The sequence below is a fragment of the Chlorocebus sabaeus genome, chromosome 16, assembly GCF_047675955.1.
Source record: "Chlorocebus sabaeus isolate Y175 chromosome 16, mChlSab1.0.hap1, whole genome shotgun sequence".
NCBI classification, from domain to species: Eukaryota; Metazoa; Chordata; class Mammalia; order Primates; family Cercopithecidae; genus Chlorocebus; species Chlorocebus sabaeus.
This window is the reverse complement of record NC_132919.1, coordinates 75,460,535-75,485,313: the sequence shown is the minus strand read 5'-3', so window position 1 is coordinate 75,485,313 and position 24,779 is coordinate 75,460,535. Positions and strand designations below refer to the sequence as shown.

General features: G+C 52.0%; 1 long non-coding RNA gene across 1 annotated transcript; it reads left to right on the top strand.

Annotated features, from left to right (window-relative positions):
- The first annotated feature begins 17,057 nt into the window (after positions 1-17,057).
- LOC119622168 (uncharacterized) lies at positions 17,058-20,975 on the top strand. Its single transcript, XR_005238792.2, has 3 exons — positions 17,058-18,391; positions 20,107-20,254; positions 20,705-20,975. It is a non-coding gene; the product is annotated as an uncharacterized lncRNA (long non-coding RNA).
- Positions 20,976-24,779: the final 3,804 nt, after the last annotated feature.

Sequence of the window (24,779 nt, the reverse complement as noted above, 5' to 3'; positions counted from 1 at the left end):
CTTCCTCTCTGATTCCTTCTCCAGATACCTTTCCTCCTTGGTTCTTTTCATTGTGTTCCTCTCCTCCTTTTTCTTTCCCTTTCTGTCTTCCTATCCCTCCTCCATTCCTCTCCCTTCTCCTCATTTGTTTCTCCAGCTCTCCCATCCTCCCACTGGGTCCGTCCTCCCAGTCCTGTCTGCAGCTGGGTAAATTTCTATAAACAATTAAGTTTGTAATAAATTCAATTGTATTACATCCTTATTAGAAGCTTATAACATTTGGGAAGAGGGATTTGGACAGCTAAGAGGCTGATATCCTCTCTGAGGATATCAGAGAGGCTGAGTGCCTGGAAGTGGAGTGCTCCCATTTTCAAATTAACTTGAGCTCCACATATTTCATTATCTCCCCACATTTCCCCATGTCAAATGATCCCAAACATCTCTCTTTCCTTCCTCTCTGCCTGAGCATTTCTCCTCCTCTCCCTTCCTCCAGTCCCAGGAGATAGACTGTTGCAGCAGGAAGGTAGCAAGTTCTATAGCAAGAAGGACTTCCCAGTAGATGGTGCCTTAAAGGAATCCTTGGCTAGAAAGAGGGGAAGTGGGGGAGGTAAGAGAGTCTCCATCAGTGGAGAACTGGGGCCATGGGTGGGAGAAGGGGAGGCCAGCCTCAGCCCCAAACCTGGGGACGTGTGACCCACTGGGCAGCTCACATGAGTCTCCAAGCCCAAGACTCTGGATGGGGAATAGGAGAAAACAGCTGCAGACATCTGGAAGAGGCTTGCCTGGTTCCATTAGCCTAGGCACCAGCCAGGGCCGTGCTTTTGATGTTTGATCTTGCCCTCAGCACAGGGAGAAAGTCAATGAGATGTCAAGGACTACTCACAGAGACACCCCCTGCCACCAGCCAGGCTCCCCTCCCAGTTCCCCTGACAGCCCAAGCCAACTTCCAAGGCATAAATGAAAACCAAATACTGACCCCCCACCCCCACCCGTACAAGAGTGGAGCCAAAGCCAATTCCCCTTGGGTGGGGGTGGGGTGATAGAACCTCCTACCCGCCTGCACCCTCCCAATGCCTTTCTTGTCTGTCCCAGACCCTAGGAGAGAGGCTGAGTGCCAGACCACAGTCACGCCTCATTTTGGTTCTTTTTGCAGAGGGCAGGTAATGGATTGAGATTGTTTTTAGCGGGGAAGGGAGTGAATCCTGCAGACCTATTTGAACGAGAAATGTTTATGGACAGCAAAGAGAAGCAGCAAACTATGATTAAGTAAGACTGGAATGTATAGCAGGGAAAGTAAAACTAATCTGCATGTATTGAGTGCCTGCTGCATGCAAACAGACAGAGGTGAATAAGATGGTCCACTGGGGGAGGTAGCTGTATAAGCTGACACAAGTAGGATGATGAAGACAGTAAAGGCACCCACACAGAAGATGGAAGGCATCAATAATTCTGCCAGGAGAAGTGGAGGGCTTCATGGAGGCAGTGACACTTGAGCTGGAGTGAGAAGGATGAATAAGGGCAAGCCAGGCAAAGAAGAAAGGGAAGAGCTTCTGGGCAGTGGAGGCAACATGAACGAAGACTTGGGGTGCTTTGGGAAGCACTAATAAAGTAACCCCTGGACTTCAGCAGAGGGGGTGTGTGTGTGTGTATGTGTGTGTGCGCGTGGTGGAGGAAAGGCAGTGTTGAGCACTCATATATACTAACCCTTCACATTTATACAGTACTTTGCAACCTGTAAGGTGCTTTTCTTTTTCTTTTCTTTTCTTTTTTTTTTTTTTTTTTTTTGAGATGGAGTTTCACTCTTGTTGCTCAGGCTGGAGTGCAATGGCATGACCTGGGCTCACTGCAAACTCTGCCTCCTGGGTTCAAACGATTCTTGTGCCTCAGCCTCCTGAGTAGCTGGGACTACAGGCACATGCCACCACACCCTGCTAATTTTTGTATTTTTAGTAGAGATGGGGTTTCACCATGTTGGTCAGGCTGATCACGAGCTCCTGACCTCAGTTGATCCACCTGCCTCAGCCTCCCACAGTGCTGGAATTACAGGCATAGGCCACTGCACCTGGCCTGTAGGTGCTTTTCAAAGTCACAGTCTCATTGAGCCCTTACCACAAGCCATGGGAGGCAGGTTTTAGATGCCCCTTGTAGGAATAAGAAAACTGAGACTCAGAGAATTCAAGTGACTGACCCCAAATCAGACAGCTGCTGCCAGGCTGCCTTTGAACTGAGCAACCCCCTTTCAGAGTTTCTGACCCTCGTGGAGCCTTGAAACTGAGGCAGGTGGGGTGAGGCAGGGTGGCCAGACTGATGCACTGGGGGCCCCAGCCTAGACCCAGGGACAGAGAATGAGACATGAAAACGAAGCAGGCAGCCCAGGCAGGCTTCCTGGCAAAGGGAGCCGTAGAGTTTGGTTGGGGTGCAGAGGAGGGGTGCAGACAGGGAATGGCTGGCATGAAATTTAGTGAAGGAGTTGGTTAGGGGACAGGGAGAGCTCATCTGACACAAGGAAGATGCCAGAACTGTGAGTTGGATCAAACCGGGCCAAAGTAGGATGAGCTGGGGACAAAATGAGAAAAGGATGTGAAGGCAGCCCTCAGGGAGACACCAGCCAGTGGGCAGGGGTGGTGCCTATGGGAGGTGGTGTGGGGCAGTGGTTAAGAGTAGACTGTGGAGGCAAAGGAGCTGGTTTAAGTCCTGGCTCCATAGCTTTCTAGCACAAACCACCTCAGAGGAGGAATGAGAATTTTTTTTTTTTTTTTAAAGACAGGGTCTGATACGGTTTTATTCCGTGTCCCCACCCAAATCTCAAGTTGAATTGTAATTTCCAGTGTTGGAGGTGGGGCCTGGGGCCTGGTGGGAGGTGACTGGATCATGGGGGTGGTTTCTAATGATTTAGCACCATAATCCTAGTGCTGTCTCATAATAGAGTTCTCCCGAGATCTGCTTGTTTCAAAGAGTATAGCACCTCCCCACCTCTCTCTCTCTCCTGCTGCCATGTGAAGATGTGCTTGCTGCCCCTTTGCCTTCCACCATGATTGCAAGTTTCCTGAGGCCTCCGCAGTCATGCCTCCTGTACAGCTGGTGGAATTGTGAGTCAATTTAACCTCTTTTATTCATAAATTACCCAGTCTCAGGTAGTTCTTTATAGCAATGTGAGAACAGACTAATACAGGGTCTCTGTTGCCTAGTGCCATGATCACAGATCACTGCAACCTTGACCTCCCAGGCTCAAGTGATCCTCTCACCTCAGCCTTCTGATTAGCTGGTACTACAGGCACATGCCACCACACCTGGCTAATTTTTTTGTATTTTTTGTAGAGATGGGGTTTTGCCATGCGGCCCAGACTGGTCTTGAACTTTTGAGCTCAAGCAATCCTCCTGCCTTGGCCTCCCAAAGTGCTGAAATTACAGGTGTGCTCCACCACACCTAACCAGTAGTGAGAATTAATAGGCGAATGCTTAGCATCTTCTGGTATGTGGCATGTACGTTCATTATGTGGCATCCCTTAAGAAGATAAGGGTGGAAATGGAGCTTTTGGGGAAAAAAAATTTATTGAATAACTATTATGTGGTAGGAGTCATGTAAGAAGCTTCTACACAGATTAGAGTTTTCCAGAGTTGCTGGATCATTCAACTTGTTGGGGTGACTCAGATGAGGGATTACGGATTTTTAACAAGGTTTCCCAGTGATTGTTAAGCTCAGACAAGTTTGGGAAACACCAGCAGATGAGCAAAGGCAAAGAAGGCTGTTCTGGCATGTAGCGGGTGGCACAAATGGGATAGAGAGGGACCCAAGGCCCATAGACAAGGGGGCAGCTGCTGGTGTGGTCCAGGCCAGAAGGATTAGGGACTGTTGGGATGGACTAGTTATCTATTGCTGCATAACAGATTACCCCCAAAATTTAGAGACCTAGGCCGGGTGTGGGGGCTCACGCCTGTAATCCCAGCACTTTGGGAGGCTGAGGTGGGTGGATCACCTGAGGTCAGGAGTTTGAGACCAGCCTCAACATGGAGAAACCCCGTCTCTACTAAAAATACAAAATTAGCTGGGTGTGGTGGTGTGTGCCTGTAATCCCAGCTACTCGGGAGGCCGAGGCAGGAGAATTACTTGAACCCGGGAGGCAGAGGTTGTGGAGAGCCAAGATCACGCCATTGCACTCCAGTCTGGGCAACAAGAGCAAAACTCCGTCTCAAAAAAAAAAAAAAAAAAAAATATATATATATATAGAGAGAGACCTAAACCAATTACAACCATTGATTGCCTCACATAGCTTCTGTGGATTAGGAATCTGGGAGCAACTTAGCTGGGTAGTTCTAGCTAGAGGTCTCTGGAGAGATTGCAGTCACGTGTCACCTGGGGCTGCAGTCATCTGAAGGCTTGACTGGGGTGGAGGAGCCACTTCTAAGATGGCTAGCTCACCTGGCTGGCTGTGACCCTGCCAGCACATGGACCTCCCCATAGGACTGCTCAATTGTCCTTACAACATAGCAGCTGGATTCCCATGAAGCAAGTGATCTAGGAGAGAACAAGGAGGAAGGTTTGTCTTTTATGACATCTCACACAATCGTTTCTGCAATATTCAATTGGTTATAGACTTGAGCCCTATGCAGTGTGGGAAGGGACACAGAGCACAGATTTCAGGAGGCAAAGTTCATTATGCACCATATTGCAGGCTGGTGACCACAGGAGGAGACCTGATCACCTCCATTTTACAGATGGAGAAAACTGAGTTCACTTAGTTTCTCCAGGTCATCCAAAGCAGAGGCTGGAACTCTGATCCTCCTCTCTGAGCCCAGCAACTCTCCACTACCCCTAAGCTCCTGGCAGAAGAAACCGCTGGTGGTAAAGCCCAGATCTGTGTTCCCCCAGTGGGGAGAAGGAGAGGGGTAACAGTTGGGCCTCCCAGGCCTGCAAAATAAATATAATCACATGTTTGCCTTTGCAAAAGGAAAGCTCCCAGGCGGGTGGGGGAGGGAGGGACTTTCTTCATCTAAACATGCTTCTGCCCTGGTAGCTGGTGTTTTCCATTTAAAACCACACTCGAGATGGCTGAGAAAATGTACTTGATCCTGGTGCATTTTTCAGAAATTCAACCTGTTGGATTTCTTGCCCTTTTTCTGGTGACCCCAAGGATGGGCTCAACCCAACATACAACCTTTGTGGCTCACTCACAGGGTGGTCCCAGACCCAGGTTTCACCCTCTCTGAACCCCCAGGAGCTGGGGTGGCTGCCAAGTCTCTCCCAGTATGAGATAAATATTCTTCATGTCTTGATATCAGTAGATTTTGGGGAAGAGTGACCTTAGGCCAGGGAGACCTCTGCTTTAAAAAGGGCCTGAGAGCAGGACCTGTGCCTCCCTGTGGGGTTCCTTAAGAGATGAGGCCTGTGTCTCTCCACAAACGGTAGCCCTTAGAGTGGGGCCACGCCGCCCTCCTCGGCAGACAGTGAGTTGCAGACAGATGGTCAGTGGCTGATGGCTGGAACAGGATAGGAGGTGACTGGGGGTCCTCCCATGCCTTCTGCTCCTTTCTTCTATAGCCGCCCCCACCCCCCAGTTTTTTTTCTCCCAGTTAACCAGAGCCAGGCATGGGGAAGAAGAAGGTTAGTAAAGAAATAAAATTAAAAGGACCAGAGAGTGGCCAAGGTGATAGATCTCAGAATGGCACTGCAGTCTCCACCTCCACTCCCCTTTGCGGACACGCCCCATCCCCTTGTATGTACATTGACCCCCCACCTCCCAGCTGGATGGCTTCACAGAACAGATGCTGCAGAAGGCCCTTTGGCTTATTGTGCAAATGGAGAAACTGAGGCTCAGAGAAGAAACACCACTTGCCTCAAAGCACCTACTGGGTCCACTACAGAGACAAGCAGCCTCCCCCAGGGGGGAGGCATTGGGCAGAGCCAGCAGTGGCCACCACCAGGGTCAGAGGTCACCACATTCCTTCAGGAAGCCCAACCCTTCTTAGGGTAGAGAGAAGGGAAAGAAGAGGCACAGGGGGTGTTGGACATCTCAGGGGCTCCCCACGGGGGATGGTGTCTGTGGAGCGGTGGCTGAAGGCAGTTGGAGCCCTCCAGGAAAGGGGGAAGGCAGGAGCAGCAGGAGGAACCCGGTCCCCACGTGGCCTTAGGCAGGTAGAACCAGCCCTCCATGCCTCAGTTTTCCTTCCAGAAAATGGAGACTTGTTCCTCCAGTCTGGCCCTACTTCCAATTATACAGCAGAGCCTCTTCCTGTTGACCCTGGCCTCTAAGCACTGAGGACATGAACTTGGCCTCTTCTCTCCTGACCTCTGACCCCCAGTTTCCTCTGTGGTGGGGTTGGAGGAAAGGAAATAAATCCTATGGGAGGATTAGGGTCACTCAGGTCACCCGAGAGCTCAGATTGCAGCAGAGTGGATGGAGGCGAGGTTAGAGGGACTTCCTGGCCCAGCAGTCCTGCAGGGCATGGCCACCTCCTCCTGGGTGGGACCCTCTCTCCTGAGACAGCTCTTCGTACTCCTCCTCCCCAGGGGCAGAGGATGGGCATGGAGATGTGGGGGGTGCCAGACTCCTGGATGCTGGGGGTCCCCCTCTCTGCCAGCTTCAGAGCCCACAAGCCACCTGTCCTCTTACAAAGCCACAGAGACCCTGAGCAGAGAGGGGCCACATTCTGGTGACCACACTCTCACCATAGCTCTGCCCCTCGGCTTCCTGCCTGCAGGAGGCCATGCGGTGGGATACAGGGTGGGAGAGAAGATGACTGTGGAGGAGATGGGCTGGCCATGGATTAGGGCTAGCTGTCCAACTGTAGGGGAGGGCATGGAGAAGACGAACTTTCCAAAAACAAAAGCAGAAGCAGCAAAATATCCCATTAGGAAAAGCTGATGGCAAGTCCTGCCCTTTGAGTCCTTCGTTCAACCCTCAGAGTGCTAGAAGAGATCCAGACAACCCCCAAAAGCAGTTGTCTAGTACTACTCTGGCTAGTTGTCTACCACTTCTCTGGCTAGAACAGAGAAGGCTCAGGAGACAGGACTGGGCAGGGAGGGCTGCAGATTTTTAATAAATAAATGAGAATTTATCTGATCATTACAAGGATGAGATAATAAAATAGGCTGGTAAGATAGAGAGTGCCTGGGGGCTGCAACAGATGGTGTAGTCATGGAGGGCCTCTCTGAGGAGGTGATACTTAAGCTGGTGCCTGAAGGCCAAGAAGGAGCTAACCAGATTCAGAACTTGGAGGTGGGGGAAGCATTCTGGGCAGAAAGAGCAGCAGGTGTAAAGGTTCTGAAATGGGAATGACCCTGAAATCCCTGAATGTGAATGAGTTTGGTAGATTTAGAGCAAGAAGAGAAAGGCCAGAGTAAGTGGAGTGAGACTGGCCAGAGGTGGGATCAGAGAGATAGCCAGGGGCTAGATTGCATATGGCTTTGGAAGGTTAAGGCAAGGAGGTTGAATTTTCTCCTAAATGTGATGGAAAGCCATGAGAGGGTTTTGAGTAGCAGGGTGACGAGATCTGATTTATGTCTAAAAGATCCTTCCTGCTGCTGTGCAGAGAAAGGATTGCAGGTGCCAGCATGGAGGCCAGGAGGGGAGAGCAGACCCCCGCTGTTGCAGTGTCCGGCTGAGAGCTGCTGGCGGCAGTGGACACAGAGAAAAGAGCCTGATTCTAGGTTTAGTTTAGAATCAGAGCCAGCAGGCTTTGCTGACAACTGGCTGTGGCTGAGGGTCAAAGGGAAGAATAGAGATGACGCTTGGGCTTTTGGCTGGAGCCACCGAGAAGCTGGTGGTGCCTCGCTGCGGACTGCATTCTCCATTCATCCTCTGCGCTGCAAGCCCAGGGCTCCCTCTGCGGAGGCTGCAGGACAGTATTCATTCATGCATTCCAGCAGGAGGTATTTCCTGAGCTTCAGCCAGGCCCCTTCCAACCCCTAGCCCTGCCCTGCCCTGCCCAGCCCCTGCCCAGCCCCTGCCCAGAGTCTGCTCTATTTCTGACAGCCAGGGTGGACAGCTGCCCTCCCCTTCCAGCCTGGTGGGTGTGTGCTTTCATGCCCTGCCTCGGCCCAGATGTGGGGTGGAGACACTGGTGACCTTGGAGAACTTGAAAATCTCTCCAGGTGGTGAGATACTCTGGAGGAGTAGGGGTGTGTGTGTGTGTTGGGGGTTGTTCTGTCCAGGGAGCAGAGCCTCAACCCATCCCTGGACCCAGGAGGGCAGACACTGGTGGACATTTTTTGTCATTGTGAAGTGTAATGAATTCATGACAGTACAGGGAGTCTTGGGTGCCTGGAGCAAGACACATGCCACTCAAAAGTGCCTATGCCTGGGGATGATCCTCTTCCACTAAAGTCCTGAGAAGTGGAGGATGGTGGCTGGATAGCGACTTACCAAAGGTCACACAGCAATTTCTCAAACAAAGCCTTAGGTCTTTTTTGTTCTGGGCAACTTGAGATGAAGCTCAGAGCACCGTGGGACAGATCTCTGTTCTCTTTGAGCCCCGCCCTCTCTTGTTCCCAAAGCCTTTCCTCCTGCCCCCAGTGCTCTTCCCATTTTCCAGCTGCACCCCATCTCCCCCTCCTCTAGGAGGCCACCCCTCACCACTCACACCTGCCTGGATGTCCCCTGTGTCACTCCCTAGGACCCCGCCCAAGCCCTAGCCTGCCCTCGGAAGCCGCTCCGTGGCTGGGGTGCCCGGTGGGGTCGGTCGCATCCGATGGCAGCTCCGTGTCAGCGTCCCCGCCCCCACCCCGAGCCCCAGTCTGTCAGCCGTGATGGATGCCGGGCAGCGGTCCCTTGGAACGGATCCGGGATCTAAAAGCCTCACGCAGCCTTTCCTGGGCGGGAGGCGCGGGGGAGGGACACGGGGGTCCCCGAGAGCCCGGCTCCCTGCCATGAATCAGTCCCCAGCCCAGCCAATTAGCGCAGACAAGAGCCCAGCGATGAATCATGAGCCATTAGGGCCGACTCGCCCCTCCCTCCCACCAAAGTGGGGCCCTGGCTCTGGCGGGGTGGGGAGTGCTGCTTCTCTCTGGACGGCCTCCACCTCTCCAGCGCCCTTTCCATTCAGAACCGCTGAGAAGACCCTCGCGCCGGGAAGCTGCGGTGGGCAGGGCCGCATGCGGGTCATTTGCGTGCCATTGGCATGGCGCGAAGACACTGGATGCTCCCTGACAAGGGCCCTCCCACCTGCCCCGTCCACCCTCCAGACGGGTTCACCGTGAGAAAAGACCCCGCCAGTGACCCCTTAGCGCAGCCAGGGAGCAGGGCGCCTGCCCCTTTCCTTCATCTTCCTCAGCGAGGCTAGACCTGCGTTGCCAGGTCCTAAGAAATAAGAGCACTGGGCCGGGCTCCGGGATCACCCAGGCCAACTCCAGCCATCCAAACTTGCCCCCTCCTCTAGCAGAGGAGGGAGTGGAAGCCCACAGAAGGCAAGGGCATATCAGAGACCTAGCTCGGCCAGGCAGTGAACAACCGCACCCCGTCAGCCTAGCCAGAGCCTAGAGCCGCCTGCCTTAGTCCTTGGGAGTCTCAGTATGTTCTTTGCAGCCGGCTGAAGCCCCAAAGCTGGACTCTAATGACTAGTCAATGGTTGGCATCAAGGCAGTGTCAGGGGAGGAAGTCCTCTGTCTGGACCCTCTTAGGTAGCAATGAATTTCGGGAACTAGAATTGCACTGAGGGAGTCAAAGAAGGTGGAGGGAGAAACAGCCAGTTTGTGGCTATGAGACAAGGTTGACCATGACTTGGTCTCATTTGATCATTGCTATTACTTTCCCATTTTATAGCTGAGATTACTGAGGCTTGGAGAGGATAAGGGACTTGTCCGAGGACCCAAGTAAGAACATAGGAGCTGGATTGGAACCCAGGTCTGTTTGGCTTCAGAGCTTGAGTAGATGATCTCTGAGCCACACAACTCTGATTCTGTCCTGAACGCAGCCTCATTTAGCCACCTGCCTATGTGACATGGCCAACCAGCTGTCCCACAGGTACCTCTAACTCACTGTGTTGAGACCTGAGCTCATTATCCCTTCCTCCCCAGTCCATTCCTCTCTTCTCTGCGAAAGGTACCATTAGCCACCGGCTGCCCAAGCCAGGAATGTGGGGATACTCCTCCCTCTGCCTTTTCCCATTCCATATCTGACCAGGCATGTGGGTGTGGAATCTGGCCAGTTTTGTTGTGAAATGGGACCCTCATGGGACCTCTTCTTCCCAGCTGTGTGTCAGTGGTATGGCTCAGACCCTGGGCCTCTCTCACCTGGAAACTTTCAGTGCTCTCCCAGTGGGTCTCCAGGGTCCTTCCCTTCAATTCTTTCCTCTATGCTGCTGCCAGAGTGCACTTCTTCAAGTGCAATTGAATACTTCACTTTCTACCTTTAAAAAATGGACTTCCCAGTACTTTCAAGATAAAATATTATGGTGGCTCACTCCTGTAATTCCAGCACTTTGGGAGGCTGAGGCAGGTGGATCACTTGAGGCCAGGAGTTCGAGACCAGCCTGGGCAACATGGCGAAACCCCTTCTCTACTAAACATACAAAAATTAGCTGGGCGTGGTGGCACACATCTGTAATCCTAGCTACTTGGTTGACTGAGGCATGAGAATCACTTGAACCCAGGAGGTGGAGTTTGCAGTGAGCCAAGACCACGCTACTGCACTCCAGCCTGGGTGACAGAGCTATGCTCTGTCTCAAAAAAATACATAAGTAAATAAAAAGTCTCAAAAAGATAGAGCATTAAAGGGCCTTTGCAGGTGGGCACAGAATACCTTTCTAAACCCATCTCTGGCCACTTGCCCCTCAGGATCCAGCAAGTTACTGGGCACGTGGGACTGCTTACCTTGCTCAGAATGTACCAAGGATCTTCCCTCCTCTCAGCCTTGGCTCCTGCTGTCAGCTCTGCTAGGAATGCCCTTTCCCCATCTCCACCTGGCAACTTGCGCTCTCCTCCTTCCGCCATCTCTGAAGCTTCCCCCTCCCTGCCCAGGCAGGATGAATTGCTGTCTCCTCTGTGCTCCTCCAAGCACTTTGCTCAAATTGCTAGCCTAGCACTTCCACACACAGTAGTGCGGTAAGCAGGGTGTCTGCCCCCTCCCCGCCTAAGAGGCCTGGGGCAGGGGCTATGACTTGCTCAGCTCCGCTTCTGTGATGGGGTCTAGCACGTTAGACATGTTCAATACTGGCTTGATGGATGGGCGAACTGCCCTCTCTCCTCTTTCTCTACTCTCCACCTTCCTGTTCGGCCTGTCTCCCGAGTTGAAGCCATCCACTTAAAGACGTCTTGCCAGAAGGCAATCTGGGAGTTGGCCAGAGTCTCTGTGACTCCCGGACCCACAAGTACCTGATCTGGACAACCACACGGACCAGCCACGCGGAGAACACAGATTGGGGTCAGGAAATCTGGATTCTGAACCTCCGTGGGAGACCATGAACAAGTCACCTTTCTTCTGTGGCCCTTTGTTTCCTTATCTGTTTAATGAGGTAGAGGGTAGATGACGCTTCTGAGGTCCCTTCCAGCTCTGATGTTTTATGAATTTGTTGCTTTCTGGTTCCATGGCCTGTGCATAGCCCTTGACGGTTGGCATGGTATGTGAATGAAAAGCAAGAGCTGTGTATTGGAGGTGGGCTGTCCAGGGCAGACAAGCCATTCTCTCAGGAAGTGACTTCTGAGAAAATAAGGGATCAGCTGGAGAAGAGGTCAGGGCAGACATACACTGAGAGGATGGCTGTAGCTCTCCTGAGTCAGTTAATTGTGAAAATCAATGGTGTGGCCAGAGGCAGGAGACAGGGAAAAGCCTGGGGGATGGAGACTTCCAGGGAGTGAATGGGGTGGGTGTGGCATCCTTTCCCAGGGCTGGTCCAGGGGATTCTATAGACAGAGTGAGGCCCAGGTGGGTTGGGCTTCAGGGATGGAGCAATGCAAGGGAAAAAGCCTGGTATTAGAATCTCAGGGAGAAGGACACCTAGAATGTAGGTGCAGTGAAAATGCGCATTATATAATGTTCAAGAGAAATCCATTGTTGTAAGTTTAGATGGACACCGGGTGCTGGAGACAAGCCGTTTGCTCCTTGTTCCCAAGTCCAGACTTGGGTCCTAGTCCTGGCCCTGCCACTGACTCGTATTGATATGGTTTTGAGCAAGTCCCTCTTTGCCTTTGAGCCTGTTTCCCCACCTATAAAATAACAAGTTTACCATCTCCAAGGTCCTGACACATACAAGGTGCTCCCACCAAGGGTTCTGCCAGCCTCAGTCCACCCACCACCTGTTTACCACCTCTGACCCCTCTTTCCAGGTTTCTACCACCAGCCCCTGGGTTCCTCCACGCCTTGCTGGCTTTCTCTGGATTTTTTCCCATAGCAGTCCCTGCCTGGCTCTGCTTCCCAACTTCCCACTTCCAGGCAGGCCTTCCAGCCTCTCTTAGATCCTGGTTTGGGCACTCAGGCTGGTGGGAGCACAGGTTGTTGTAGGCCAGCTGGGGCCTCCCTCCCCTTCCCCTCCTTCTCTCCCAGTTGATACCACTCAGCCCTCACTCACTCCATGAAGGAAATAAACAGCTGCTGGGGTGTCCTGGGAGGGAAGACACGGACCTTTGTTGGGAGGGGCATCCAAGGGGAGCCTGGTTGGGGGAGGTGGTAGGAAGGAGTGGGGACCTGGAATAAGCCACTCTCCTTTCATCAGCAGCCTCCCAATATTTCACTCCATTTGGTGGGGCAGAAAGGAGGTGCCAGCATTGACCCTGAGTGTGGACAGAGCCATTCCCTCAGCAGTGAGCCCCCGGCCACCCCTTTGATCGCCCCTCGCCCGCTCCCTAAGAGGCTGTTAACATCCTTCTTTATGGGGCTGGGGACGGAGCCAAGACTCTCTCCTCATCTGGGGCCCCCAGGCGGCTCCCTTTGTACTTCTTCCCATGCCCAGCGCCTGCCGTGGGGGACTAGTCTGTCCCGCCCCAACAAAGACTGTAAGTGAGAAGTCCTGAGCCTTGAACTAGTTAGGTGAGCTGATGGGAGGAACAGTCTGTGCTTACAGGGGGCTCCCAGTCCACTTTGGGGAGGGGAGCAAGTAGAAGAAGAGACGGACCAGCAGAACAGAGCTGGGAAATGGCCTCAGGTGAGCTTCCTGGAGGAGGAGGAAAGGAGAGCACAGGGGAGCAAGGCAAGGAAAAAGAGGGAGGAAGGGTCTATGTGAGACTGAAAGGGAGAAGGTGTGGGATGGATTTGTCCATTTGAAGCAGAAAGCCCAAGCCAGAGTGTGGAAAGAGTGGTAAAAGGGGTGGGGCGGAGAAATGGGCAACCTCAGAAGCTGAGATGGTGGTGCCGAGCCTCAACTGATTCATCTGTAAAGTGGGCCTGACACCTGCTTCCCCCAGTTGCTGTGAGGATTTGCTGGGCCTGTGCCTATAAGGGCTCTGGCTGGAGATCACACTCCCTTCTCACGCATTTCCTGTCCTGCTTTTATTCCCCACTGCATCTAAGCCCAGAGGGGCCAGTTCCTCCTTGTTTCTCAGCATCTGGCCTCATCTAGAAACATCTGCCTCTCCTGCAAGAGGTCCCAGTTAAGGGTCTGAAGGAAGAAGTGGTGAAGATAGGACTGCGGGTGGCGGGGCGGGCGGGGAAGCTGGATGGAAGGAACAGAGGCACATTTTCCTCACCCCCACCTCCCTCAGGCCTCATTCTACACAGATTTGCCATTCATCTGCCCAGATTCCCCTAACTCCTGGCTGCCCTCAATACACACACTCGCGCGCGCACGCACACACACACACACGCACATGCGCACACCTGTTTTCTCTCTCAACAATTCAGCGTAACCCCACCCCGACCCAGGGCCCCCAGTAGAGGACCCCACTCTGCTTCCTCTAGCTTTTCCTTCAGTGGCTACCCAGCAATGGATTCTCCAGTTTTATTTCCAAAATTCTGGCCAATTTTGGATTCTTCTCCATAACATGTCCATGTTATTTCAATATGAAAATATTTTACCTCCCAGTTAAATTACCAAACTTTTCCCTGAAAAATCTTCCAGTGAGAAGCAGGGCCGTATTTTATCCTTTGTTTTTTCCTGCTGAAGGCACCCAAGGAGAACTCAAGGGTCCCTGTGCCCCCATTGGAGTCATGCTGGCAGGGCTCTGTGCATACACAGAACCCGTAAGACAGAGCCTGCTATCTTGAACCAGGAGAGGAAGGCAAAGGCAATGTGGGAGAGGGGGTGTCCCCGGATCCCTGGCACCAGCCTTGGTCTCAGAAACAACAAGACTTTAGCTCAGTGGATGTTGAGGGGGTTTGGGGGATAGTCAGAGTTAAAGCTGAAGTTGGATAAGCAGGTGTCACCCATGGCAAGAAAAGGAGATGGTACTCCTGTGGTCTGACCTCAATCTCTCCTGCTTTAGGGGTAGAATCCTGGGCTCATAGAATGTCCCTCAAGCTGGGCATGGTGGTGTGTGCTGTCATCCCTGCTACTCTGGAGGCTAAGGTGGGAGGATTGCTTGAGCCCAGGAGGTTGAGGCTGCAGTGAGCGGGGATCAAGCCACTGGACTCCAGCCTGGGTGATGGAGCAAGACCCTGTCTCCTCCTACAGTCCCATCCCTATGATTGCAGATGAGGCCAGAGGGCTCACTTGAGACTCCGGAAGTCTTCATTCTTCCCAAATTGACTCATTCTCAGTTTCCAGGGTATGGTGGGCAGAATAATGGCCCCTCAAAAATGTCCACATTCTCATCCCCAGAACCTGTAAATATGTTGCTTATGTGGTAAAAGGGATTTTGCAGATGTAAGTAAGGATCTTGAGATGAGGAGAATATCCTGGATGGTCTGGATGAGCTCAGTGTCATCATAAGTACTCTTATCAGGGAAAGAGGGAGTCAAGAGACTCACAGAGACATGAGGACAGAAGCTGAGGTGGGAGTGATGTGAGGATGGGGCCATGAGCCAAGGGATGCAGGCAGCCTCTAGTCAGTGGAAAAGGCAAGGGATCAATTCTCCCCTTGAGAAGGAACCAGCCCTGCTGACCCATTTCAGACTTCTGACCTCTGAGCTCAATTTGTTTATAAGTCACTAAATTTGTGGTAATTCATCACAGCAGCAATAGGTAACTAATGCTAATTAATTACAAACTAGTTACACAAGGCTTTGGGGTGAGAGGCTTTGTGGGCTCCAGTGGGGAACCCAGTGAGTCTTCCCCTCCACTTTCTTTCATCATTACCCAGCATTAATTGCACATCCATCATGTGTCAAGCACATACCAACTTAATCATCACAGCCCTGCCTTCAAGGAGTTTCCAGTCTAGTGGGACTACAGACATGCAAACACACAAGAACCATATAGTGAAAGAGTGATTTTTGATGGTTGGTATATACAAGCTGCAATCTGCATGGGGACAGGAGCCAGAAGTAAGGGAATACTTGACTTTTGGAACCAGAAAGGAGTGAGGTCTTGATCCTGACAGCTCATTTTGTGATGCTGGACAAGTTACTTATGGGGGACCTGGTTGCTGCCTGATTCACCTGGGGAGGTGAAGGGGGTGTTGCATTAGCTCATTGCATTATCCCCGTGAACCAGAGCCTCAGAGTGAATGCGGGACAGGGGTGGAGGCTGGGGACAAGGAAGGATGCAGGTATTACTATGTCCTACCTATGCCTTAGTTTCCACATCTGTAAAGTAGGAAAAATAATCACTCCTATCTCATGGGGTTGTGAGAATTAAATGATGGTGCATGGAGACTGCTTGACACAGTGAGTGACACCTAGTAAGTGCTCCAAAAACAGGGAAGGCTTTACGGAGGAGCTAGAACTTGAGCCAGACTTGAAGGCCAAATAGGAACTTGTGGGACAAACAAACAGGAGGAAGCTCTTCTGAGCAGGAAAAAAAAAAAAACAAAAAACAAAAAACAAAAAACAGTGTGAGTGAGGCACAGGGATAGGACATGAATCTTTTGGGGAATTACAATGAGATTCAGGAAGCTGAAGCCTAATGTGGCCAAGAAGCAGGAGAGGTGCTTGGAGAGTAGGCAGAGGCTGGACCACCAAGGACCTTTTATGTCTTTGTAAAGATGCTTTTATCCTGAAGCCAATAGCAAGCCACTGAAGGCTGTTGAAGAGGGGAGTGACTTAACTAGATTTTTATGTTGGAAACAAATCTGTTTTCCGGGTTGGTTCCAAAGAGAGACAGGAACTGAGGGAAAGGATCCCATTCCAATTCAACCTGTTGGGGCAGGGAGGAGAAGGTGTTTCCTTTTTCTTTTTTTTTTTTTTTTCTGAGATGGAGTCTCACTCTGTCACTTAGGCTGGAGTGCAGTGGTGCAATCTCGGCTCACTGCAACCTCCACCCCTGGGTTCAAGTGATTCTCCTGCCTCAGTCTCCCAAGTAGCCGGGACTACAGGTATGCGCCACCACACCCAGCTAATTTTTATCTTTTTGGTAGAGATGGGGTTTCACCGTGTTGTCTGGGCTGGTCTCGAACTCCTGGCCTCAGGTGATCTGCCCACCTCAGCCTCCCAAGGTGTTTCCAATGTCCCCAACTGTGAACCCAGAGATGATCTCTGGAGGAAGGGGTTTCAGGAGAATCACAGCAAGTCAAAGGAAAAGATCCAAATACCTATTATCCATACGAGGAAACTGAGGCCCAGAGAATGTCACGTAGTAGTGGCAGAGGCAGGACCATATCCCAAATGTCCTGACTCACAGCCCAGTGCTCGCTCTAAAGTACCCTGACAACCACAATCGCTGGATGAATAGCCAAGCTGCAGATGGAAGACTAAAGCAGAACAGACAATCTCCCACATTGACTCTTTGGAGGGACAGTGAAGAGAGACTCTTGTGCTCTTGTCCAGTGTTTCTGGGGACCTGGTTGCTCCCTGATCCTCCTGGGGAGGGGGAGGGGTGCAGCATTAGCCCATTACATTATCCCATGAAATGGAGCTGCAGAGTGAGTGCAAGATAGGGGCAGAGGCTAGGGGGCAGGAGGGGATGCAGATGTTATTATGCCCTACCTATACCCTGTGCCTGGCTGATGCTAAATTGTCCTCAGTGCCACGGAACTGAACCTGTGACAACACAATAGACTAAAAATAAACTGGGCATTTACCACTTTAAAGCCTTAGAGCCAAGTCTCCCCATTCAGTTGCAATGCCCCAGTGAGGCAGTAGACTGACCCCACGTGACTTTTGGGAATGAACACTGAGACCATCAACCCTATCAATGAGGGTTAAAAAACAACAACGAAGTACCACCTGACAACTTCAAATTATTTATTGATTCCTGAAAAGGAAAATGAAAGGAAGCTGGCCAAAGCCACGGAGTGCCAGTTGAATAAGTTATCAGGAGTCTTCTTGGATTGACGATGCAGCTCCGTTTGCAGCACTTAGCATCTTCTGCCTCAGAGGAGAGCTCCTGGTGGGCGCTCAGCCTACCTGCTTCAACTGCAAGCTCACTGAAGACAGACACCCCAGTTTGGCACTGTGCCTGACTGGCAAGAGGGCTCTTTTCCTCTTTTGCAGACTGTTGATGCAGCCTCCTAAGTATCCTCTTTGCCTCCCGTCTTGGCTCCTCCAGTCCACCCTACAGTCTTCCTAAGATACTGACTGATCATATCCTCTGATTCTGCTGAAACGCTTCAGGGACTCTCCACAGCTACAGCAATGACTCCCCAAGTATGCCCTGGGGCACATCAGTCCCAAGAGATGCTCCTGAAGAAACAGCTTGGGACCAAAATAAATTTAGAAAATGCTCTTTACTGAAGCCCCTCAGCCCTTGGAGATTCACATTCCACGTGAGCATAATACGGGATCTGAGAAGTTTCGCAAGGTTAGCATGCAGCCAGGTTAGAGTATTTGATACAGTTTTCCCAGGCTTTTTCCATCACAGGCAATCTTTTTGCAAGCAGTGTCTACAAACAGCCCAAGACATAGTCCCACAGAACATACTTTGGGAAGCAGTGAGCTGCACGGTAGAGCCCGAAGTTCATTCAGGGAGGGGAAGGGCAGCGGTTATGTGATGAGTCCCTGCCCAAGGCAACACGGTCTGTGGGAGCACTGAGGTGGCCGCGATAGCTCAGGGTGCAGAAGGGAAGGTGCTGGCTGTGTGCAGAAATGACAGAGATTTGTGGGTCAGGAAAGTCCGTCGGCAGCTCTCCTCTCTGCCTTCAGTCTCTTCATCTGGACACAGATATCCTGGGCATGTGTGTGTTTCTGGACCTGGCACATCCTGAGTGAATCTTGGCCTCTTGAACCCAGCAGCCTCCTGCTGCAGAGTCCCTGAGATGCTGTGCAATTATGACATACCCTCCCACCACAAAAGAACATTCCAGCTTGTCCAGGGGATGGTCACGGAGGCCAGTGCTCCACTGGATCCCCAGCAGCAGGAGCCTTCTGTGGTAGTAAAAGCATGGGCATCAGAGGCCGAGTCCGGGGTTCCCATCCTGATCCATCACTGACTAGGTGCTGTGGGGCCTTGGGTAAGTCACTCAATCTCTCTAAGCCTGTTTCCTCTTCTGTAAATTGGGAACTAATAGCTGCCTTCAGGGTTGTTGAGCCTGCATGGTTTGTTGTCCTGTGGTATCAGCCTCACCACCTCCAAAGTTCTCGAAGATCCCCGAAGGTAGGATTAAGTCTCAACATTCATTCATTCATTCCATGCAAATACTTGTCAGTCACCTTCCCCGTGCTAGGAACTGGGGAAATGGTGCTGAGGAGAAACAGGCTGGGTCTGTGCCTGTGGGGAACATACATTCTGGTAGGGATTAAGTAATTCATTCATTTATTCAATACTGAGCAATCACTGTGGGCCCGGCACTGTGCTGGGCTCGGGCCTCCTGTAGGTTTTCAAACAGAGTTTACAAAGTACTTACAAAGCACTTTTGCCATCATTGGTTAGTTTGTTCTTCATGACAGTCTGGTAAGATAGGAAGTAGAGATTATCACCCCATTTGGTAGACAAGGAACTAGAGGATCAGGAAGATTAAGAGGAAAATTGGACTGGGAACCAAAATCTCTCTTCTCTCCATAGGCATTCACTGGAGGCCCACTCTGGGCCAGGCGCTGTGTTCACAGTGAGATGCAAATGTCCCGTCTGGCTGTGTGGGTGGTGCTGACAGCCATTTGTTTGCCCCTCTATTGCTGTAGTCCCTATTCCTCTCTGAGGCAATACCCTCTCCCAGCCAAGCCCTCAGCCACGGACTTTCCATACAACAGGGAGCACATAAGTTGATTCCTCGAATTCCACACCCTCAGCTGTCCCCCTTTGTAGCCCAGGAAATCCTTCCTGCACTTGACTTCAACACCTAAGGCCAAGGTCGGTCTGCCTACCGCCAGGGGCCTCTTTTGGGGTAGAGCAATGCTCAGGGAAGACCAAGATGACTCAGGCCCTCCTCAAATGCCAACATGTGAACCAGAGGCACACTAGACCCTGAGCTCCCAGCCAAGTGCATGCTCTCTGTGGGGGCTACTCTGGGCCTTGGCCAGGGAGGAGCAGGTGGGAACAAGAAGCAGAGTATGCAGATCTTCCAAAGTGGATAGAGTTATAAACTGGAGCGGGAGAGGAGGAAAGGGTAATGAGGGGGCTGAATGATGAGCCCACCATCATTTTACTAAAGGCCTGGAAACTGACAGCAACGTGGGATCTTGGAAGGAGGTGCTGAATTGGGGGTGGGGTGGGGTGAGGGGTGTCAGTATCACTCAACATCCAACTCACTGTCAGCTTAAATGAGCAAACCCCAGCTGAGCCAGAGAAGACTGACATATCCAGCATTCCCCAGATCCATCTGAATATCTCCTCCTTCTCCTCCACCTCTTCCTTCTCCTCTAGAAAGGCCCCTCAAGTCATCTCCATCCCCACAGGCATGTTCCCTATGTGCCTGCCCAGCTCTTGTGCCTATACCCTTCATCCTGGCTACTCCATCTCCCTGTGTTCTGGGCATGCTCTATTTCCTCCATCAACCAGGGACTTCAGGAGGTGAGCTGTAAGAGGTGGAGGTTCTTTTTTTTTTTATTTTAGACGGAGTCTCACTCTGTCACCCAGCCTGGAGTGCAGTGGTGCCATCTCAGCTCACTGCAACCTCCGCCTCCCAGGTTCAAGCCATTCTCCTGCCTCAGCCTCCAGAATAGCTGGGACTACAGGCGTGTGCCACCATGCCCAGCTAATTTTCGTATGTTTTTTAAATTTTTTAATTAGAGACAAGGCTTCACCATATTGGCCAGGCTGGTCTCGAACCCTTGACCTTGTGATCTGCCTGCCTTGGCCTCCCAAAGTGCTGGGATCACAGGCGTGAGCCGCTGCACCAGGCCCAGGTTGAGGTTTTTGAAGAGCATCACCTTTGCAGGTACAGAGTATGGAATCTCCTTTGAAGCTCCCTCCACCTCGGCTCTCTTAATTCCCAGGCCACTGCCAGCTCCACCAGATCCTGAACTGTTCTGTGAGGTGTTTACAGCCTTTCTCCTGTGCTCCAGGCATGTGGCCTTCCACCTGGATTCTGTCTGCTCTTTCATCCCCTGGCCCTGGTTCCACCAACAGCTCCCTCCAGCCCTTTTGGCAGCATTCTAATCTAAATCATGCTCGCTGCGGTTTTCAGTACAAGGTTTTATCATCAGGTTACGTATGGGTATGGGTAGCCTGAAGGATGTGGGGTAGAACCAAGAGACAACTACCTGCCTGGGGAGAGCAAGCGGCGCTACTCTCACAGCTCACACCAATGCCTGCCTGACAGAATTTTTGTCTCCGTTAATTCATTTATCGCCAGGAGAAAGTCGAGCTGTTTCTTTCCTCTTTACAGGTGAGAAACGCTGCAGGCAGGAATCCAACCGTCATTCTTGACACCACCCTTATCTAATCCCCTGCCAACTGCTAGTTCAAGCCAGCATCAGCTCTCTCCTGGACCACTGCCACCGCCTCCTAACAGGATTCCCACCTCCGCTCTCATTACCCCCGATCTGCAGCCAACTTGAGATGATCATGTCACCCCTTCCACACCCAACACAACTCCAAAATGCAAAGAGGCTTCCTCTGTTCTTGGATCAAGGGTTTAAACATGATCTAGAAGGCCTTGCGTTGTCAGTCTGCATCCACCTCTCATTCCTCTCTCTGCACTCCGGCCTTGTCTGCCTTCTCCCAGCACATTGTATATGCTCCCTCCTGCCACTGGGCCTTTGCAAATACTGTTTCCTCTGCCTGGGCTGTTCTTCCATCCCTTGGGTTTCAACTCAGACATTACCTTGTTAGAGAAGGCCCCCAGCTTCCCTCGCCGGTCAAATCCCCCGTACATACTCTTAGGGCATCATGTTCTTCGTTTTCTTTGCACTGACAACAGCTGTCATCCTGACTGCATTTGAGTGGCTATTTGATTGATGTCTGCTCCCCACTAAACTGCAGGCTCCATGAGGGCAAGAGCCAGCCTAGCCCAGTGCCTGGCACATAGTAGGTGCTCAATAAATAGTTGTTTGAGTGGGGCCTGAATAAGTGAGCAAAGCCTTAACCAAGCCAGGACCAGGAGCTCAGAGCCTTTGGCTCCCCAGGAAGGGAAGATGGTTAAGTCCCCGAGGCTAGCTGGGGAAGCCACAGTTCGTGCCCTACTGGAAGAGGAGGCCACCAGCTCTGTGCTTGGGCTAGCAATTGGTCACTATTTGAAAACAGAGTTTGCTCCATAGCAAGCAGCCCCCCAGAGACTGGGTGTGGAGGGTGAGGAGGAGGGTGCCAGTTAGAGCGGTGAATCCCGCCACAGTTCCACTGCTGCTGTGCTCTTGCAGGGGTCTGGTCTTTGGGTTTTGGGAGTCTAGTCCTTGCTACCTCTTTACATTTGAGATGGTCCTCCCCAGGCACACCCCAGAGAAGAGAAGTGGCTGGCTTCAGTCCCTTGCTTACATGCTTACAGGGTGGAGGGAAGGTGCCTCTGGTGGGAAGGAGAAGGATGAAGAGGAAGGAAAGGGAAGACAGAAGTGTCCATGAAAAACTCAGGAGAAAGGCTTATGAGAGGCAGGATAGTGGCTATTTGCGGAGGCACCTCTAGAAAATGACTCACCCTCCCCTGGTTCTTGAGTGGCCCCAGGGAGGCATCGCCATCTCCCTTTTTAGCATCCTCCCCTGGTAAGGAAGAGAGAAAGAAAAGGGTATCTACTGTCCAGGCAGAGCCAGTCAGACTCCTCTGAGCAATCCTGGAGGGCTTCCAGGAGGAGATGAGCTTTATAGAAGCCACAGACTACCTGGGAGGGAGCTAGTCCAGGCAGAGAATCATAGGGAGAGAGGACCACATCCCAGGGTAATAGATGAGAAGCACGAGACAGCAAGATAAGGAAAGGCAGTGTGACCAGAATGGAGGCGGCATTGCAAGGGAGGCAGGAATCACCCTGTTACATTAACAGGTCTGGTTGTGTCACTGTCTGCTCAGAACCCTGCAGAGGCTCTCATCCCACTCAGAAAAACCACAGACCTTCCTCCCTGCTCTCCTCTCCTATGCCCCTCACTGCCACTCGCACTGCTGAAGCCGTGTTGGCCTTCTTCCTGGTCCACAGTGCATCGTGTGCTTCTTAGGCTGTTCCTCTGCCTGGAACCTCCTTCCCTACCCAGCTCCACTCTCACTCTCTCTCCTACTGCAAAGCTCTGCTCAAGTCTTGCCTTCTGACACTGTTATGTAAAACTGCACCTCTTCCCTAGCCCCATTCTTGGCCCTCCTGACTTCTTTTGCCTTGCTTTTTTCCCCTCCTCATGGAACTTATAACTTTCTAACATCCCCCATGATTTATTTACTCTCTCCCATGAGAAAGCAAGTTCCACAAAGCAAGAATAATTGTCTGTTGTTTTGCTGACATGTCAGCACAAAAGACAGGGACTGACACATAGTAGGTGTTCAACAAAAATTGGTTCAATAACTAAGAAGGGTAGAGGAGGAAGTGAGGCTGGGAGCCTGGGAATGGAGTGGAAAATCATGTTTCCAGTCTCCTTGGTGAGTGTGGGAATGGAGACCCAGAGTGGGTGGGCAGCTGCCAAGCAGCCACCCAACAGGCCAGGAACAGAACTGTCTCACCCCCTGTTATGTCTGTCCCTGCTCTCCCTCCTCCCCACCTTCAGAGTCATCCTTGGGTGACGGTGCTGCTGGCATCTGGTATCCATCAGTCCCTTCCAGGAGTCCCTGTGAAACAAAGGGGGGTGGCTAAAGTGATCCCAGATTGGGGGCAGGGGGGTAGTCTGCAGGCAAGCTGCCCCTGTTGCTGACCTACCCCTCCCCACACCCCCCTGCCCAACCCTTCCCAGAGCTACCAGCCCTCAGGTTTCACCACCCCCAACACCCAACCACACACAACTCCTGGCTCTGGATTTGAGGGATGAGGAGTGGAGCTGGCAGGAGAGAACAAGAGCATGCAAATGGGACCTGACAGGGGCCGGGCACCTCGGGCAAAGAATGTAAATAAAAATCAGTAAATATTTAGGAGAAATGGAGCGGGAAGTGGGAGAGGGAGGGTGGAGGGGACGTGTTGGATTTCCAGCAACATCTGGAGGGCAGTCCTCTCCTCCATCCTCCCCATGCCCCATTCCACCCATATGGGGGCTTGCAGTTGAGAGAGGGTGGTGGCTCTTGAGGGGGAGGTAAAGTGTCTGCGCTGGGCTGTCTGGATGCTGGGGGTGGGCACAACTTTGACAGTCTAGAGTGTTTGCCTGGCCAAGCACACACAAGGCCTCACCCAACCCCAAACTGAGTGCTTCCCTCTGGGCCATTCATGTCTTCCACAAGGTCCTGCTGTGAGCCAGGAAGCAGGGATTCTAGGACGAAAAGACAAGGTCCCTCTCCTCAAGGAGCTTCTAAGAGAAACAAGAGCCTTAAGAAGGCCCCACATAAGGAAGGCCTTGACAGAAGTCAGCTTAGGGACCTAGGGGGAGTGACATAAAGTAGAGGTCAGGGAGGACTTCCTGGAGAAGGAGGATTATGAAAGTACAGACAGACATGGTTGGGAAAAGGATGTGTGTGCAGTGGGAGGTGAAGTTCATTTTCAGGGAGAGGTAAGAGTACGAAACCTCTGTGGGCAGGGTGATATAGGAGGATGGAGCAGGGGGGCAAAGAGAGTTGAAGCTTAGTTACCCCCAGAAGAAAATCTAAAGTAAGAGCCCCAATGGGGCAAGATGAGGGATGAGGAAAGGGGCTTGAGGAGGTCTCTGCCCCTTACCCCACCATCCCCACCACCTCAGCCAAAGTAGTTCCACCTTCATCTGCTTTACTGATCAAGGCTTCTAGGACATTTTATTTGAAGGGTCTCAATACTTTTGAAAAAAAATTGAAAACTACTGCTCTCTCAGGAAATAAAAGAAAAGCTTCCTCCTAAATGGAGGCCAAAGCTGGAAAAATGGAAGAGCAGAAAGCAGAGTATCTACCTCTAGCTTCAGAGCAGTGAGCCTTCACATCCCCGGATTGAGGTTAGACCCTAGGAGGGACTTCTTAACAGGTATTTCAAGCCTTTCTCTTGCCATCCAAATTGGGTCAGGCCTGGCTCACTGCGCTGCCTGCCCACCCCATGCTGAGCCGCCCTGGGCAAGAGTGCAGGGGCTCCAAAGAGGGTCCAAGGACTGGGGTGTCATCCTCCGCCTCCTGCTTCCAGTGTGGGGAACAATTGGCCTTTTGTCCAACAGAGGATGCCCAAAGGGTGAGGTCACTCCCGACGTGGCTTTCTTTGTCCCAGAGCCAAGGAGACACCAAGGCTGAGTCTGGGCAGCCTCCCCTGATCCTCTGTCCCCAAACCCCTGAGCACTGCCCCCCACCCCTCACTGTCCCCATGAAGGGCTTTTCCAGGGCCACAGGAAGGAACACTTGAAGGGAAGGAGGCTGATGCGGCAGGCACGGGGGGAGGTGGAGAAGGCAGGAGATG